The 16,827-nt window shown below is 46.3% G+C and overlaps 1 protein-coding gene across 2 annotated transcripts in view; it reads right to left on the reverse strand.

Annotated features, from left to right (window-relative positions):
* Positions 1 to 16,827, reverse strand: part of LOC137433816 (protein PALS2) — a 144,988-nt gene that overhangs the window by 96,917 nt on the left and 31,244 nt on the right. The gene's annotated exons all lie outside the window — the stretch shown is intronic.

The following is a 16,827-nucleotide window of genomic DNA, read 5'->3' on the forward strand; positions in this document are numbered from 1 at the left end:
CAACGAAATCCATTAGAATTATCCTTCACAACACATTATAACTGCCCATTAAAACCCATTAGAATTATCCTTCACAACACATTATAACTGCCCATTAAAACCCATTAGAATTACCCTTTATAACTTTCGAATTATCCTTTACAACACATTATAACTGCCCATTAAAACCCATTATAATTACCCTTTATAACCCTTTAGAATTATCCTTTACAACACATTATAACTGCCCATTAAAATTATCCTTCACAACACATTATAACTGCCCATTAAAACCCATTAGAATTACCCTTTATAACTCTTTAGAATTATCCTTTACAACACATTATAACTGCCCATTAAAACCCATTATAATTACCCTTTATAACTCTTTAGAATTATCCTTTACAACACATTATAACTGCCCATTAAAACCCATTATAATTACCCTTTATAACTCTTTAGAATTATCCTTTACAACACATTATAACTGTCCATTAAAACCCATTAAAATTATCCTTCACAACACATTATAACTGCCCATTAAAACCCATTAGAATTATCCTTCACAACACATTATAACTGCCCATTAAAACCCATTAGAATTACCCGTTATAACTCTTTAGAATTATCCTTTACAACACATTATAACTGCCCATTAAAACCCATTATAATTACCCTTTATAACTCTTTAGAATTATATTTTACAACACATTATAACTGCCCATTAAAACCCATTATAATTACCCTTTATAACTCTTTAGAATTATCCTTTACAACACATTATAACTGCCCATTAAAACCCATTAAAATTACCCTTTATAACTCTTTAGAATTATCCTTTACAACACATTATAACTGCCCATTAAAACCCATTAGAATTATCCTTCACAACACATAACTGCCCATTAAAACCCATTAGAATTACCCTTTATAACTCTTTAGAATTATCCTTTACAACACATTATAACTGCCCATTAAAACCCATTATAATTACCCTTTATAACTCTTTAGAATTACCCTTTATAACTCTTTAGAATTACCCTTCATAACTCTTTAGAATTACCCTTTAGAACTCTTTAGAATTAAACACGGTGGGTTAGAAAGGTTCTTCATTTTTGACGGCTATGCCCTTTGATGGAAGGACAAAGCCAAATAATGAAGCGGCTTCACCGCTTCAAATCGTAATACATATTTCATGAGTTTCCCAATGTTGATTGCACATCCAAAGTTTCATTAAAAATGTTTTAAAATGTGCCCGTACTTGCCTTTTTCGGTATTTGGCCATATTACTCCGCCCCAGGGGGCAGTGCCAAAAATGGCACTGCTCCTGCGACCTCTTGCCATGTGGTGATTATAACTACCAAGTTTGGTGAATTTCTGCCCAACTGTTCAGGAGATAGCATGACGGACGGACGGTTCACATGTTTTGTTCTCTTGACAATCTGGGCCAAAAATATCCGAAAAAATGTCAAAAAAGAAAAAGGGTAAAAAAGAAACAACTGAACTGATGCAGGTTAGCAGAGAAAAAAAACCAAAAAAACTTTAAAAAAAAAAAATCAACAAATGACATTGCTTGGATACAATATTAATTTCGACTGAAAAGGGAAAAATTATCAGAGAGATATAGCAGTGGGAATGAAGGGGCAAATATATTTTAAAAAACAAAAAAAAGTCTGTTTGCTTTTACGTTTACAAACACCAATCTTCCCCAAATTCGCTGAACCGCATTATTACCTGTGCCACCGAAGGTAGGCAAAGGTTGCGTTTTCACCCATGTCTGTCTGTGAACAGGATATCTTTAAAAGTTATTGACGGATTCAGAAAAAATAAATAAATGCGCAAGATTGGAGGTCTCGTCTCTTCAAAGCTGTCCATGCACGCTCGCTTTCGAAGTTAAGTAACTTTTCTCAATTGTGTTTTTGTTGAAACTGGTCTTGTATGTACCTATTGGGGTGTCTTGAATAGTATTCTTGGCGTTGGTTTTTCATACCTGTGTACAGAATCGTCGGTCTCTCTTATCGCGTATTCTGAGGCCTAAGTGTAGTACTAGGCTACTGTGGTCCAACCTTGGCTTGAGGCTTCGTTTTTGTCTCAGCGGTTCTCTGATCGCGCTGCAATTATTTTCCGGTCTCTGTTTTTCACGGTTTTTCATCCCATACTTCCTTGTTTTAAAATCTCAAAAAAAAAAAAAAAACCCAAAAACATTTCCTTCTGTTCTTATTCGTTCTTATTTGTTCGTTCGTTCGTTTTTCGACCACGTCGTTTCGTTTGTGATCACGTTGTTAAAAAATGTCTCATCTGACCCCTGAAGACCTGTATTCTGTCATATTCTATAACACCTTTTTCTTCTTCTTCTATAAAAGGATGCTTTCGACTTGCTCACCAAATCCATTCATTCCAAAAAAAAATTCCATCTCTTATAGTGCATCTTTCATTCATTCCCTAAACTCTCCAGCACTCCATCCTCCCTCCAGCGTCCTCAAACGTATTTTTGACTCGAATGTCTCAAGAAACTCATTTTGCAATAAATGTTCGTTTCCCATTAATCGTACATTTTTCAAAATCCCATCACCCCAAAATCCCATTTCCCATCACCCCTCCCCTCTAAATCTACCCCCTTGCCCATCCCCTCCAAATCATCCCCATCACCTATCTCTTTCAAATCTTCCCCCTTGCCCCTCCCCTCCAAATCTTCCCAATCACCCATTCCTTTCAAATCTCCCCCCACACCCCTCCGCTCCGAGACTCTCCCTCGCTCCTCCCCTCCCACCCCTCCCCCTCAAAGCGTCCTCCCCGCTTCTTCCCCCTTCCACCTTCATCTCCCTCAACCTTCTGCCTCGCTCTTCCCCCTCGTCAAATAACACCTCACTGCGCCTCTCCCAATCACCATCAAACCTTCTGTCTGCCCCATTCTTCCCTTTCTCCAAGCTATTCTGTAATCTCCGACACACCTTCAACAGCTCTCCCTACCTCTTCCTCCTCTTCCAAATCTTACCCTACCGCTCCCCCCCCCCCCCCCCGTTCTGTATCCGATGCTCCCCCTTCCTCTTCCTTAACAGTATGGACCTCAAACATCCGGGGCCTTCGCTCAAACTTGTCTGATCTCTCCATACAGGTTGCTTCTGACAAACCAGACGTGATCTGCTTAACAGAAACTTTCCTCCTTCATGATGTCTCTGATTCCTTGGTATCTCTCCCAGGTTACTCCCTCCTCCGGTATGATAGACCTGAGCCTCGTCCTGGAGGTGGGGTTGCTATCTTTATAAAAAACTCTCTTCCTCACTCGCCCTGCACTGCCCTCTCTCCACCTCACCCCCAGGAATACCTTTGGCTACGGCTTCCCCTTCGCTCCCACCTTTTGTTCATATGTGTGTTGTACCGTCCACCAAACAGTGATGACTCCATCTACATCTCGCTGTCTGAGAATATGGACCAACTTCTATCTACCCATCCCAACTCTCTCTTCCTCATATGTGGTGATTTCAACTGTCACCATGCCAGTTGGCTGGGTGTGGGTACCGCTCTCACCAGCCATGGCTCTTCAGCAAAGGACTTCTGTGACTCACTGGGACTGACACAATCTGTCAATTTCCCAACCCGGATTTCAGTCAACGGAGCATCTTCTCTTCTGGACTTGGTTATGACTAACTTCCCTGAAAATGTCTGCTGCTCTTCTTCTGCTCCAATCGGCTCTTCTGATCATGTGCTTGTTAAAGTGGACATCTCTCTGACCATTCTCAGAGAGCCTCCTCAGCGTCGACGAGTCTGGCATTTCACTCAGGCCAACTGGCACGGTCTTCAAGCAGCCATCAATCATCTGGACTGGTCTCCCATCTCTACTGCCTCTGACATAAATTCTTCCTGGGAATTCTTCCAAAGCAAACTGCTCTCTCTCAGGCACAGATTTATCCCATCTCATCTTCTGTTGTCTTACCCTTCCTCCCATCCATGGTACACGGAATCTTGTGGTGAGGCTATTGCCCAGAAACAACTTGCTTTCGTCTCCTGGAAAGCAAATCCAAAGGAAGGAAATCTCATTTCCTTTCACAAAGTCCGAAACAAGTGTGTGTCCACCCTCAGGAGAGCCAGGAAACAATATCTCTCCGTTCTCAGGACCGAACTCTCTTATCTGTCTCCCTCTTCCAAATCCTGGTGGCGTCTGGTCAAATCTGTTTCTGGTGTTTGTTCCCCCTCCATCCCCTCCCTCACCTCAAATGGCCACACGGCTGACTCCGCGCGTGAAAAAGCTGAATGCCTCAACTCTGTGTTTGCCTCTAAATCTTCTGTCCCAAACCCATCCCTCTCTGTACCCACCGTACCCAGTCGTACCCAGCTGCTCCTGGACTCTGTGTCCTTTCCTCCTGATAAGGTGGAAAAGTTTCTGTCAACCCTCGACTCGGATTCTGCAACTGGACCTGACGGCATCAGCCCACGGGTCCTAAAATCCTGTTCTTCGCTCTTTCACTCCCTCTCTCTGTTCTCTTCACCCTCTCTTTTGCTCAAGGTCATCTTCCATCTGCTTGGAAATCTGCCAACATCACCGCTTTGCACAAAAAAGGTGCAAAAACAGATCCCAGCAACTACAGACCAATCAGCCTTCTCCCAATTATCAGCAAAGTCATGGAATCCATCATTGCTTCAGATATGAAATCTTTCCTCTTCTCCAATGGCTTGATCTCTGATCATCAATTTGGTTTCAGACCTGGACACTCTACTCTGGACATGCTGCTTCTGCTTTCTCAACAATGGATGGAGGTCCTCAATGCCAAACAGGAAATTAGAGCAGTCTCCCTTGACATATCACATGCCTTCGATACGGTCTGGCACCCCGCTCTGCTCACCAAACTCTCCTCTTTTGGTATCAATGGAAATCTCCACGCTTGGCTGGCGGACTTCCTCTCTAGTCGGTCAACGTGTGGCCCTGAATGGGTTTCTCTCATCTCTTCCTGTTCAGGCTGGAGTTCCACAAGGCAGTGTTCTGGGCCCTGTGCTTTTTCTGGTCTTCATCAATGATCTCTCTGACTCTCTTGAAAATCCTCTGTATCTCTTTGCTGATGACTCTACTCTCTGTCGCTCCATTCTTCATCCCTCAGATCGGCAGTCTGCTGCCTCCTCACTCTCTGCAGACCTGGACAAAATCACAGACTGGGCAAACAAGTGGCACATGTCTTTCAATCCTGACAAATCTCACACTCTTACGACGTCTCTCCGAAAAGACCGACTGGACAACCCTCCCATCCACTTTCTGAGTAATCCTCTCCAAGAAGTTCTGTCACTCAAGCTTTTGGGTCTCACTATCTGCCATGATCTTTCCTGGGAAAACCACATTTCAAATCTGGCCTCCAAAGCAAGTCGCCGACTGGGCATCCTCCGTCGTGCAAAGTCCTTCCTTGGCACACCTGAGCTCCTCACCACATACAAGGCTTTCATCCGCAGCTCAATGGAATACTGCTCTCCCCTCTGGGCTGGTGCTCCTGCCTCACACCTAGCTCGTCTTCACACTGTTGAAACCAAAGCATTCAGAATCATTGGAATCTCCCGCGATGAAGCTAACTCCAAGGGCCTCTCACTCACTCACCGCAGGCAGGTTGGTGGTCTTTCCATCTTCTACCGACTCCTCTCTGGCCTTGCCCCCCCAGCTCTCTCTGGGCTCTGTCCCGCAAATATTCCTACAGGTCGCACAAGATCTGCCTGCAACCCTCTTATGGTCAAACTGCCAAAATCAAGACTCTGCTCACCTTCACTCCTTCATTCCTCTCTTCTCCCGCCTCTGGAACAAACTCCCTCACTCTCTTCAATCCCACTCCACCCTCCAGGTCTTTAAAACTGCTGTTCACCACCATCTCTTATCTTCCCCCATCCAAAACCTTGATCTTTTCTACCCCCGCTAATTTCACCCCAATTCCACTTTTTTGAAATACCAACTTCTGTCCTGGAAGTCCTTGGTATCCTTGTGTTTTATACTTCTCCCTCCACCCCCCCCCCCCCCCCCACTTCCCACGCCTCCTCCCCCCAAGCCCTCTCCCTTCCACACATCTCCCTGCTCTCAAATGTTGTGTTTGTGTGCTTCCCCCTTCTCTCCCCATCTTGTTTTCCGCTCCCTCTTTTTGTGTGTTTTGTTTGTCTGGTTGATTTGTTTGTGAAGTAAATGTTAGCTCTTTCACGAGCCTCGATTGAGTATACAAAAAAAAAAAAAAAAAAAAAAATTGGTGGCAGGTTGGGTGTGTGCCAAGGACGAATAGATTCAATTTTGGTTCAGGTCCGAATCCATATCCGGCCTATCATTGGAATGGATACAACGCGTAAACTGTTCATGACGGTGTTGTTAACGATGACGTCATTGGTGCCATAATTATGACGTCATAATTCGAAAGGTCAACATCGTGATGTTGAGGGATGGTGATGACAGGGAGAGGGACGGAGCTTGGCCTGCACATGCATGGTCAAAGGTCAAAGCTCTGTTGGGAATTGAAACTATTGCATTCGTTGCTCTGTGTGCAAAGCACAAAGCTCGGTTAAGCAATTGGTTGACTCCGTCTGTCTGTCTGTCTGTCTATGCTCTACAGGCGTCAACCTATGATCAAGAAACAACATAACCTCCATTTCAGGTTATATTTTGAACACTGTAGAACACTGCACAGAACATGAATCGGAACATGAACCTGCAGTTTAGCAGTACTTTGGCTCTAAATTTGGCAAATTGTACGGAATCTTGTCCCAAGCGAGCATACACAGAGAGGAGGAAAGTACTTTTTTCTTGGAGTCAAACAAGAAACTTAATGTTTTAATGGACGCCATAAAGGACAAACAACAGGCACAAATAACTAATTTAGCATATTAAATAAGGTGGTGTAAAAGATGCTGCATCAATGACAGTAAATTTGTACGCCATCTAGACCATTTTACGCCATCTCGACCAATCAAATTTGCCAGTCACGTTCTCAGCATTGGGGAATATCGAGATTCAGGAAAGATGGTGGTTCGTGCTCGGATATATAGCTTGCGCTTGGAAATGCGAACTGAATTAAAAAAAACAATTCCCATGTCCTTCTTTTTAAGACTGCACAGGGTAAGTTGTTTTTATGAACTGTCTATATGTAGTTCATTTTGTATCTGCAAAATGGAAATAGAAATAGAAAGGTTCAGTCTTCACTGAGTGGCATAAGATGTCGCACGATCCTGTGCAACATTTTGAAGGAAATGAGCAGGCCATTTGGCCCATCATTGTCGTCTGGCACTCAATGCGACAAGCATAAACAACAATCTTCTTGACGTTTTACTATATGGTCTACATAACCCAATCCCGACTTGTTATGCGTGCGTACACACACACACACACACACACACACACACACACACACACACACACACACACACACACACACACACACACACACACACACACACACACACACACACACACACACACACACACACACACACACACACACACACACACACACACACACACACACACACACACACACACCTGTTTTTGGTTGTTTGTTCCTGATAGGCTTGGGTTCGAATCCTGGGTTCGAATCCCGGTCGATCGCTGAATTAACGCCAGGGGGGTTGACTCAGCCTGTCATCCTTCCGAGGTCGGCTAATTGAGTACCAGTTCACTGGTAATTCCCTGTTTGTCGTTAAAGGCGGCAAAAAGGGTTGGCGTCAGGAAGGGCATCCGGCCGTAAAACATTGCTTCAAATAGGGGACCGAAAAACAACAACAACCACGGTTCCCGAAAAAGGCCAACTCCCGCTTTGCGGGGAAAAATGGCCTCTAAAGGTGGTTTTTTCTAAAGGTGGTTCCTGATAGGCTTGCACACGACACGTGATGGACGCTGGCCTGTCATTTTACATCAGTGGTGGTGTGTCACGACCTCAGCCAGGAGAGGATCTGAGCTTGGACTGCGCATGCGCGTACGGCTAGTCTGATGCTTTAGGTCTGAATAACCCAAATTTTGATTGGTTGACACAACATGTCGGGTTTTATGATCTTCAAGCAAATTCAGACTCATGTCCCTTCTAAATTTCCAGTTTTTCCTTCCTGAGAGTTTTCTACGTTATCCATCTTGTCCACCCCATGCGTCCTTTCCTGCCACACATTCCTCCCCACACCCATTGTTTGTCCAAGCCCCTCTCGATTTTGTCCTTCAACTCTGCTGACTGGTGTTTACTCCCTCCCTCTACTATTCCTTTTGTTCTGCTGCATGGTGATCCGTTCAGCGTTCTAGATCTTCCACAAGCCTCGACTCTGTATACAAAACTAGGTCCATGTCCCTACACCACTCTATCCTGTTGTGAAGCTGAAAGCAACCAACTGAGAAAGCATGATAATGTCACAAAATTGCAATGCAATTTCCAATTGCGCAAATGTCTTCTGGTTTCATATTTACTCGTCCAAAATGGGTGGTAAATTAAAGTCTCGTGTCATGTAAGCATGTCCAGGAAACTATTGCAATCAAACTTTTCCACATTTTTATCTTTGGAACCTTCTGCCGACCTAGAAACATCTTCAGACCCGCTTTGGATCAATCTCTATGCTTGTGGTTCACTTCAGAGAACATTACTGCCCCCCCCCCCCCCCAACCTCCTCCTTTCCCACTTCCTGTGCTCACTCCATCAACTTGCATGCTCCTCAATGTGGTAAAAGATACAAAACGCCTTTTCGACAATGCAGCACCTCATGTAAGAGACAGACTGCTCTCTCTGGTCTGGTGCTTCTGCCTCACACCTAGCTCGTCTTCACGCTGTTGAAACCAAAGCGTTCAGAATCATTGGAATCTCCCGCGATGAAGCTAACTCCGAGGGAGGGCCTTTCACTCACTCACCGCAGGCAGGTTGGTGGTCTTTCGGTCTTCTACCGACTCCTCTCTGGCCTTGCCCCCCCCCCCCCCAGCTCTCTCTGGGCTCTGTCCCCCAAATATTCCTCCAGGTCACACAAGATCTGCCTGCAACCCTCTTATGGTTAAACTGCCAAAATCAAGTCTCTGCTCACCTTCAATCCTTCATTGCTCTTTTCTCCCGCCTCTGGAACAAACTCCCTCACTCTCTTCAATCCCACTCCACCCTCCAGGTCTTTAAAACAGCTGTTCACCACCATCTCTTATTTTCCCCCATCCAAAACCTTGATCTTTTTTACCGCCGCTAATTTCACCCCAAATCCACTTTTTTGAAATACCAACTTCTGTCCTGGAAGTCCTTGGTGTCCTTGTGTTTTATACTTCTCCCACCCCCCACCCCCCCTTCGCACACCTCCTCACCCCAAGCCCTCTCCCTCCCACACATCTCCCTGCTCTCAAATGTTGCGTTTGTGTGCTTCGCCTTCTCTCCCCATCTTGTCTTCCCGCTCCCTCTTTTTATATATTTTGTTTGTCTGGTTGATTTGTTTGTGAAATAAATGTTAGCTCTTTCACGAGCCTCGATTCTGTATCCAAAAAAAAAAGAAAAAAAAAGTCCACGATGACCTGGGAGTGGGAGGTTTTGCTTTAGCCATGCATCAAGCAACTTCACTGGAATACTTTATGCATAATTTGAGGTAAACCCCGTTTTATCTGCTCAAAGTGCTGCAAAATAAAAGGTCTCGGCATGGACAAAGATGGCCACAGAATAGTGATGAAAGAACATCAAGAATAATGGAAACCATGGATAAGAAATACATTTTAACGTTCACAACAAGCTGCCTCTTTCTGCAAGCACATTGACCAAATTCGCTAGCATCTTGTCATGGAAGTGACATTAAAGGTTTGTCAGGATATCAAGGACAGATTGAATGGAAGTCACAACAGCTGCCATAACCACACCAAGTGTGGCCAAGGCTGGCAAGAAAGACGCGAACAGCAAACGTGTTATCACACATTCCACTATTCAACCAGCCACAAGCTGCACCATGCATACACATGTAAAATACATACATGAACAAGAAGGCATGGCATGCTCCAAAAACATTGCAAACAGTTGCAAAATGCTCACAGTCATCAGGAGTGACAACAAATAATCTGTGGAAGTAAAGAATCTGAACAGCTTCAGCGATGACATTCCCTGCCAGGTTTAATTTCACAAGCATGATCGTGCAAATGTGCTATGGGGGATTTTACAACAATCTTTTTGTCCTACGTTCCAAATGTCCAGGACAATAAACAAGGCAATATCTCAACAAGCAGCTGAATGGATTTTTAAATTGGCAATAAGTTTTGGTTCGTGGAGCTAATGGCCAATTTCAGAACGGTTCAGTGAACAGACACGCAAACCGGACTTGCGGGTGACATCGTCCTCACAAATACATAGAGAAGCAGACATAGGGGATTTTGTGATCCAAACAGAAAATGCTGTAGTTCCAAAACCGAAGCAAACTACCAATACAAGGGTCAAAAGACAAGAAAAACTATGATGGTGGGAAAGTTGCACTACACTTGGACACTAGAACGACACTCTGTCTTGTATTGTTATGTCAGTGGGGAAGATACTTTAAACCAGGTAAATTTGTGTCATAACATGCTCCGATTGTTGTGAAGAAGAAGAAGAACCACCACCATGTAATAGGTAGAGGACCTGTTTAGCCCGGATGTCGGATTAAGGTGCATCTTCGTCCCCATTACGAGGAATGGGGCATGTTAACTAGTTATAGGGATTATGTTAAATACTTCCCTGTTCGTCGTTCCCTATATGTGATTGATCCTTTGTTCCTTATGGCACCGCAATAGACACTAGTGAGAATGGCAATTAAAGCACATTACATAATAATAATAAAACAAACCGGAAGCCAGTTCTGAGCACTGCCAATGGGATACCACCAGCTACAACACCACGAAGGTCAGGCATGCCGAGAGCCACGCCCAGAAGGGTGCGCCTTGTCACGTTGCATGAACTTCTTGTCCCAGGAGGTCACGTACGTGCGCCTTGCCTGTCAAGCTCTGGAAGAGCCATCCGACAGTGCGCAATTTAGATCTTAGTTCAGATACTATCATAAGTGCATAACTGAGTTTTTGTATGCACTTATGACAGTATCTGAACTAAGTTCTAAAGCAGACAAATTACCCTGGTACTAAATTAAAAATTAAAAATTACCCTGGTACTCATTTCGCCGACCTCAGAAGGATGACAGGCTGAGTCAACCACACCTGGTGTTAATTCAACAGTTGAACGGGATTCGAACTCAGAACCCTAGGATCCCAAGCCCTCCAGCCTAACCGTCAAGCCAACACCAGGCGAAGGGTGGTTGGAGGCAGTCATAAGAAACGCTTCAATGTTTGAAGAGCCCTTAATCAAAGTTTTAATTACATATTATCTGGGGTGCATGCACCCACTCCCCGCCCTGTCATATATCACACTGTTGTCATAATTTCAGTTCGCCCCAATCAAGTGTGATAATTTGCCCCACCCAGGTATATGACGTAATATATGAACGTTCCCTAAAGGGTGTTGAGAGAAACATAACTGGCAAAGCCAAATGGCATTACATTCTGCCTTTCAGAAGCGTAATTGTCAGCTATAAAACTCACCCAATATGTAGGATAAATATGTAGAGATACATACATACATACATACATACATACATACATACATACATACATACGGAGAGACAAACACTGCAAACACAGGAACCAAACATCAACGCCATAAAAAATTGTTTGTTTAATCACGAATTTGCCAGTTCCAAAAGCCTCTTTGCGAGTTTGAAGAAGAGGATGGATTTAATGGATTTCTCGCATCTCCCCTTCCTGTTCTGGCTGGAGTTCCCCAAGGTAGTGTTCTGGGCCCTGTGCTATTTCTGGTCTTCATCAGTGATCTCTCCGACTCTCTGGAAAATCCTCTCTATCTCTTTGCTGATGACTCCCCTCTCTGCCGCTCCATTCCTCATCCCTCAGATCGGCAGTCTGCAGCCTCCTCACTCTCTGCAGACCTGGACAAAATCAGTGTGGTCAAGCAAGTGGAACATGTCTTTCAATCCTGACAAATCTCACACTCTTACTATGTCTCTCCGAAAAGACCGACTGAACAACCCTCCCATTTACTTTCTGAACAATCCTCTCCATGAAGTTCTGTCACACTCAAGCTTTTGGGTCTCACTGCCATGATCTTTCCTGGGAAAACCACATTTCAAATCTGGCCTCCAAAGCCAGTCGCCGACTGGGCATCCTCCGTCGTGCGAAGTCCTTCCTTGGCACACCTGAGCTCCTCACCACATACCAGGCTTTCATCCGCAGCTCAATGGAATACTGTTCCCCCCTCTGGGCATGAAAGCCCGCTTGGAGTTTGCAAAAAAGCACCGAAAGGACTCTCAGACTGTGAGAAACAAGATTCTGTGGGCTTTCATGTGTCTTTCACTGAGGAGAGGTTTCCGTCTGGCCACTCTGCCATAAAGCCCAGATCGGTGGAGTGTTGCAGTGATGGTTGTCCTTCTGGAAGTTTCTCCCATCTCCACACAGGATCTCTGGAGCTCAGTCAGTGACCATCGGGTTCTTGGTCACCTCTCTTACCAAGGCCCTTCTCCCCCGATTGCTCAGTTTGGCCGGGCGGCCAGCTCTAGGAAGAGTCCTGGTTGTTCCAAACTTCTTCCATTTAAGAGTTATGGAGGCCACTGTGCTCTTGGGAACCTTCAATGCAGCAGAAATTTTTTGTAGGCTTCCCCAGATCTGTGCCTCGACACAATCCTGTCTCTGAGCTCTGCAGGCAGTTCCTTCGACCTCATGGCTTGGTTTTTGCTCTGATATGCATTGTCAGCTATGAGACCTTAATATAGACAGGTGTGTGCCTTTCCAAATCATGTCCAATCAATTGAATTTACCACAGGTGGACTCCAATCAAGGTGTAGAAACATCTCAAAGATGATCACGAGAAATGGGAGGCACCTGAGCTAAATTTCAAGTGTCATAGCAAAGGGTATGAATACTTATGTTCATGTGATATTTCAGTTTTATCTTATTAATAAATTTGCAAAACTTTCTAAAATCCTGTTTTCTCTTTGTCATTATGGGGTATTGAGTGTAGTTAGATGAGGGGAAAAAAAAGAATTTAAACGATTTCAGCATAATGCTGCAACATAACATGTGAAAAAAGTGAAGGGGTCTGAATACTTTCTGAATGCAATATATATATATATATTGTTGCGAATATGGAATTTGGCCTCCATATCCGCTTGTAAATATTCCCCTATTTCCCCAATACTCCCCAACTATCCCCAATCCCCCATTCCCTAGTCCCATTGCCTGTAAATAACACTCTGTAGAACCGACCTTCCCCTTTTTCCCCCATTAAATGTCGTGCCCAGGTCCACCGCATCACACGTAGACAACTTTCGGACATCTTGCTAGTTATTCTTAGTCTATGTCAGTTAAGGACTCGTTTCCATTAATTCTGACTCTTCGTTGCACCAGAATGTGATTATATGGCACCAGTAGTGAGTTTAGGACCTTTCCCATACCTCCTTCCATCTTCTTCCCCAAACAACAACAACAACAACAACAACTACAACTACAACTACAACAACAATTACAACAACAACGACGCTGCGCGGGGGAGTGTGCGTCATCACACCGGCTCGGTTAGCCGCCATTGACAATGCGCTCCGGACCATGCGCTCCACGGGGTTACCACGAAGGGGCTCCTTGTCAGTCCCTCGTCAAGGGCGGAGCCGGTAACCCCCCCCGCACGCACCCAATGAGAAGCGACGTGCCGATTCCATCTGGGGCGGAGCTAACGAGCCGAGGGCGTGTCACTCCCCGCCGGATATACGCGACTGACCGGATGTGACGTCAGATGCGCCCCCAGCTTGAGACGACAAGACGCCACCTCGAGCGCTGTGAAACCTCCCGCATCTCTGGACCGGACCGGGTCGATTCTGCCCTGAGCCCAGGTGCACCTGGAGCCATCGCTACCTGCCTTTCCTTGCCATCAATCCCCGTGTGAGTCAGCCTTTTGTCCCGTTTATCTGTCGTCTGTTGGGGTTAATATAAGAGTGTGTCCAAGTGCTTGTCTTTCTATGCTGTACCTCTCGTCCCTGTAATCTGACCTTCCGCCCTAATATAATCTCCTCCGGAGGTCTTGAGAACCGTATCCCTGGTGTCGTGTCATTTTAATCCCAGCCGTGTGTCTTTTCCTTCATTGACCTAGCGTAGCGCGATTAGTCAACGTTCGGGTATAATCGGGTAACTTGTGCAGACGTGGTCATACCAAACCGCTCGGTAAATAACATCCACCACCACGTCTGTAACAATTGGTGTCGAGGAGTGGAATTCGAACCCGGGACTAAATTTATTAGGCCCAAATTTGTAGTAGAGTCGATTCGGAGCGCGTTTCCCGCGCGAAATTATAACGGCGAAATTTGATTTTGTTATACGAAAATAAAAACCCGAATTTTGAAAGTCGCGCTATGGCAGACCAAGACAGCTGGGGTCCGGTAGTGGAGAGTGAGGCAGGGTCGGTCCAGGACCAAATTGAGGGACGTGAGGAGAGCGAAGCAGCGAGGGTAGCAAACGCACAAAATGGCGCCTCGCTGGTCACCGCGCCCGCGACCGTAGCAGCGCCGCCGATGGATTGGGGCCTATTTATGGAACAAATAAAGGCGCTCATGGTCCGGACAAGTGAAGACCTGAGGAATGACTTGGGGGGCCAAATGGGGGTAATGAGGGACGAAGCGAGGGCTCAGAGTGAGCAATTGGGGGTAATGGGAAACCAAATGGGGGTAATGAGGGACGAAGCGAGGGGTACTGGTGAGGGATTAGACAATAATTTTAGGGGATTAGACAATAATTTTAAGGGACTAGACGAGAAATTTGGGAAATTAGACAATAGATTAGGGGAAATACAGGAGGGGTTAATGGGGGTAGAAAACAGAATGGCCGCTCAAGAGAATCAAATGGAAGGGATGCAAAAAGGGTTAGAGGGGTTAGAAAGCAGGATGGAAGGCAAATTGAGGGACATGAGGGACCAAGCGGAAAGGGAAGTTAGCCAAATGGGGCAGCAGATAGAGGGGGTCAGAATGGGGGTAGAAACCAAACTGGATGCTCATAGGGAGGAAATGGAGCAGATGAGGGTGGCATCTGGGCAGGAGATGCAAGTGATGGGAGAGGAGATCAGAAGAGGAGTGAGTGAGGAGGTCGGAGGAGTGCGCGAGGAGGTGAGGCACTGTAAGGAGCACATGGAGAAGGAGGTGAGAAAGGGGACTGTAAATTACAAGGGGGCATAGAGGTCCTGACGCAGGAGGTGGAACAGCTGACGGAGGGACAAAAAGAACTAACGGACCAGGTAAAGAAGAACACAGCGGTAATAGGAGGTTTAAAAGCGACACAAAATGACCTAAAAAATGAGTTGGTAGCGACGAAGAGGGAATGTCAGATGGTACGTGAGGGACTGACAACGAGGCTGGACGAGGTGGTAGAGGTAATGGAGACGAAGGACCGGCAGGTGAGGACGCACATGGAAACGGTCAAGGTAGCCTTGGAGGACGAGCTTGAGGAGACGTACCGGGGAATAAAGGAGGTGAAGCAGAAACTAGAAGAAGTGGAAGAAGGGATGAGCGAAATTAAGAAGCGACGGAGAGGGGATAAGAAAGAAATAAAAGAGGAGATAAAAGAATTGGTCCAAAGTCTGTGTTTGGATCGTGATGATGTGCTCATTAACCGGATGAGGGATTCGCAGGTGATGGAGGAGAAGCGAAGAGGAAGAGGACCCGGTGTAAGTGGTGACCAATATGGTCGTGCGTATGATGCGCCAGGGGATTTAAGAAGCTTGGGGGTCGAGATAGACCCGGGTGTTCGTGAGAGGCCGTTGGTGAAGTGTGCGACAGGTCTGGTGTGCGAAAGAGGAGGTGTGCGAGAAAGTCCGACTCTGGGGTGTGTGAGGAAAAAGTGCGTGCCAAGGAGTGAGGGTGCTGGCGAGAGTGAGTCGGTCGTAGCGTGTGTGCGAGGGAGCACATGGAAGCGCGGTGTGGTAAGTGTTACAGAGGGTGTGACGGGAGAGTGTGCGCGAGAAAGGTGTGCGCAAGAAAGGTGTGTGACGGACGGGTGCATGAGGAAAGAGTGCGCTGTCAAGAGTAAGGGTGAGTGCGCTGGCAAGAATGGAGGTGAGAGTAGTGAGAGTGACAAGGAGAGCGAGTTGGTTGTGACAGGTGAGCGAGGATGTACACCTGGGATGGAAGGATGCACACCTGGAATGGTAGAGCGTGAGTGGGAATGCACGCTGGAGTTGGTGGTGAGGCACGTGGTTGGGTGTGCGAATGAGGGCACACCTGTGATTGTCACAGAGGAGGTGACCGAGGAGGGGGCGCGAAGCGGTGTATTGGTGAGGTGTGCGAGCAACGAATGTGTGCCAAAGTGTTCGGTGGTCCGGTGTGTGACCAAGGCTGTGAGTGGAATGGGTGTACCTGGGTGTGTAAGGAAAGGTACGAGGAGCATGGGCACGGCTGGATGTGTGAGCAAGGAACGGGCTGCGGGGTGTAAGCGTCCAGGTGAAGCATCGACGTTAGACGGGGTAGAGTTTAGAACGACTTATAGCCGAATCGGGCCCTCGGTGCGTGCTGGGCCTCGCTTTGAACGGCCGCGTCCGTGCTCCACTAGGCGGAGCGGGCAGGCCGATAGAAAGGGTCGTCATGGCGACCACTTTTTGTTGAGGCAGTCCGGCAGGTCGAGATCGGGACATGGGATGGCTCCACGCCGAGGGGGTGCGTGGGATCTCGGCCCGGGTAAGCCCCCGTCTCTGCACCGAGTGCGGGACGTATCCAGCCGCTGGCACCAAACAACCCACATTCATTGCTCGGCTTTACGAAGCCGGGCTTTGGACAGGAATTGGCGCACCGAGAGGCATTAGTAAGTAGACTGGGTGATGAGGTTAGTGTTTTGGACCCAAA

The sequence above is a fragment of the Myxine glutinosa genome, chromosome 10, assembly GCF_964187855.1.
Source record: "Myxine glutinosa chromosome 10, kmMyxGlut1.1, whole genome shotgun sequence".
In the NCBI taxonomy this organism is placed as follows: Eukaryota; Metazoa; Chordata; class Myxini; order Myxiniformes; family Myxinidae; genus Myxine; species Myxine glutinosa.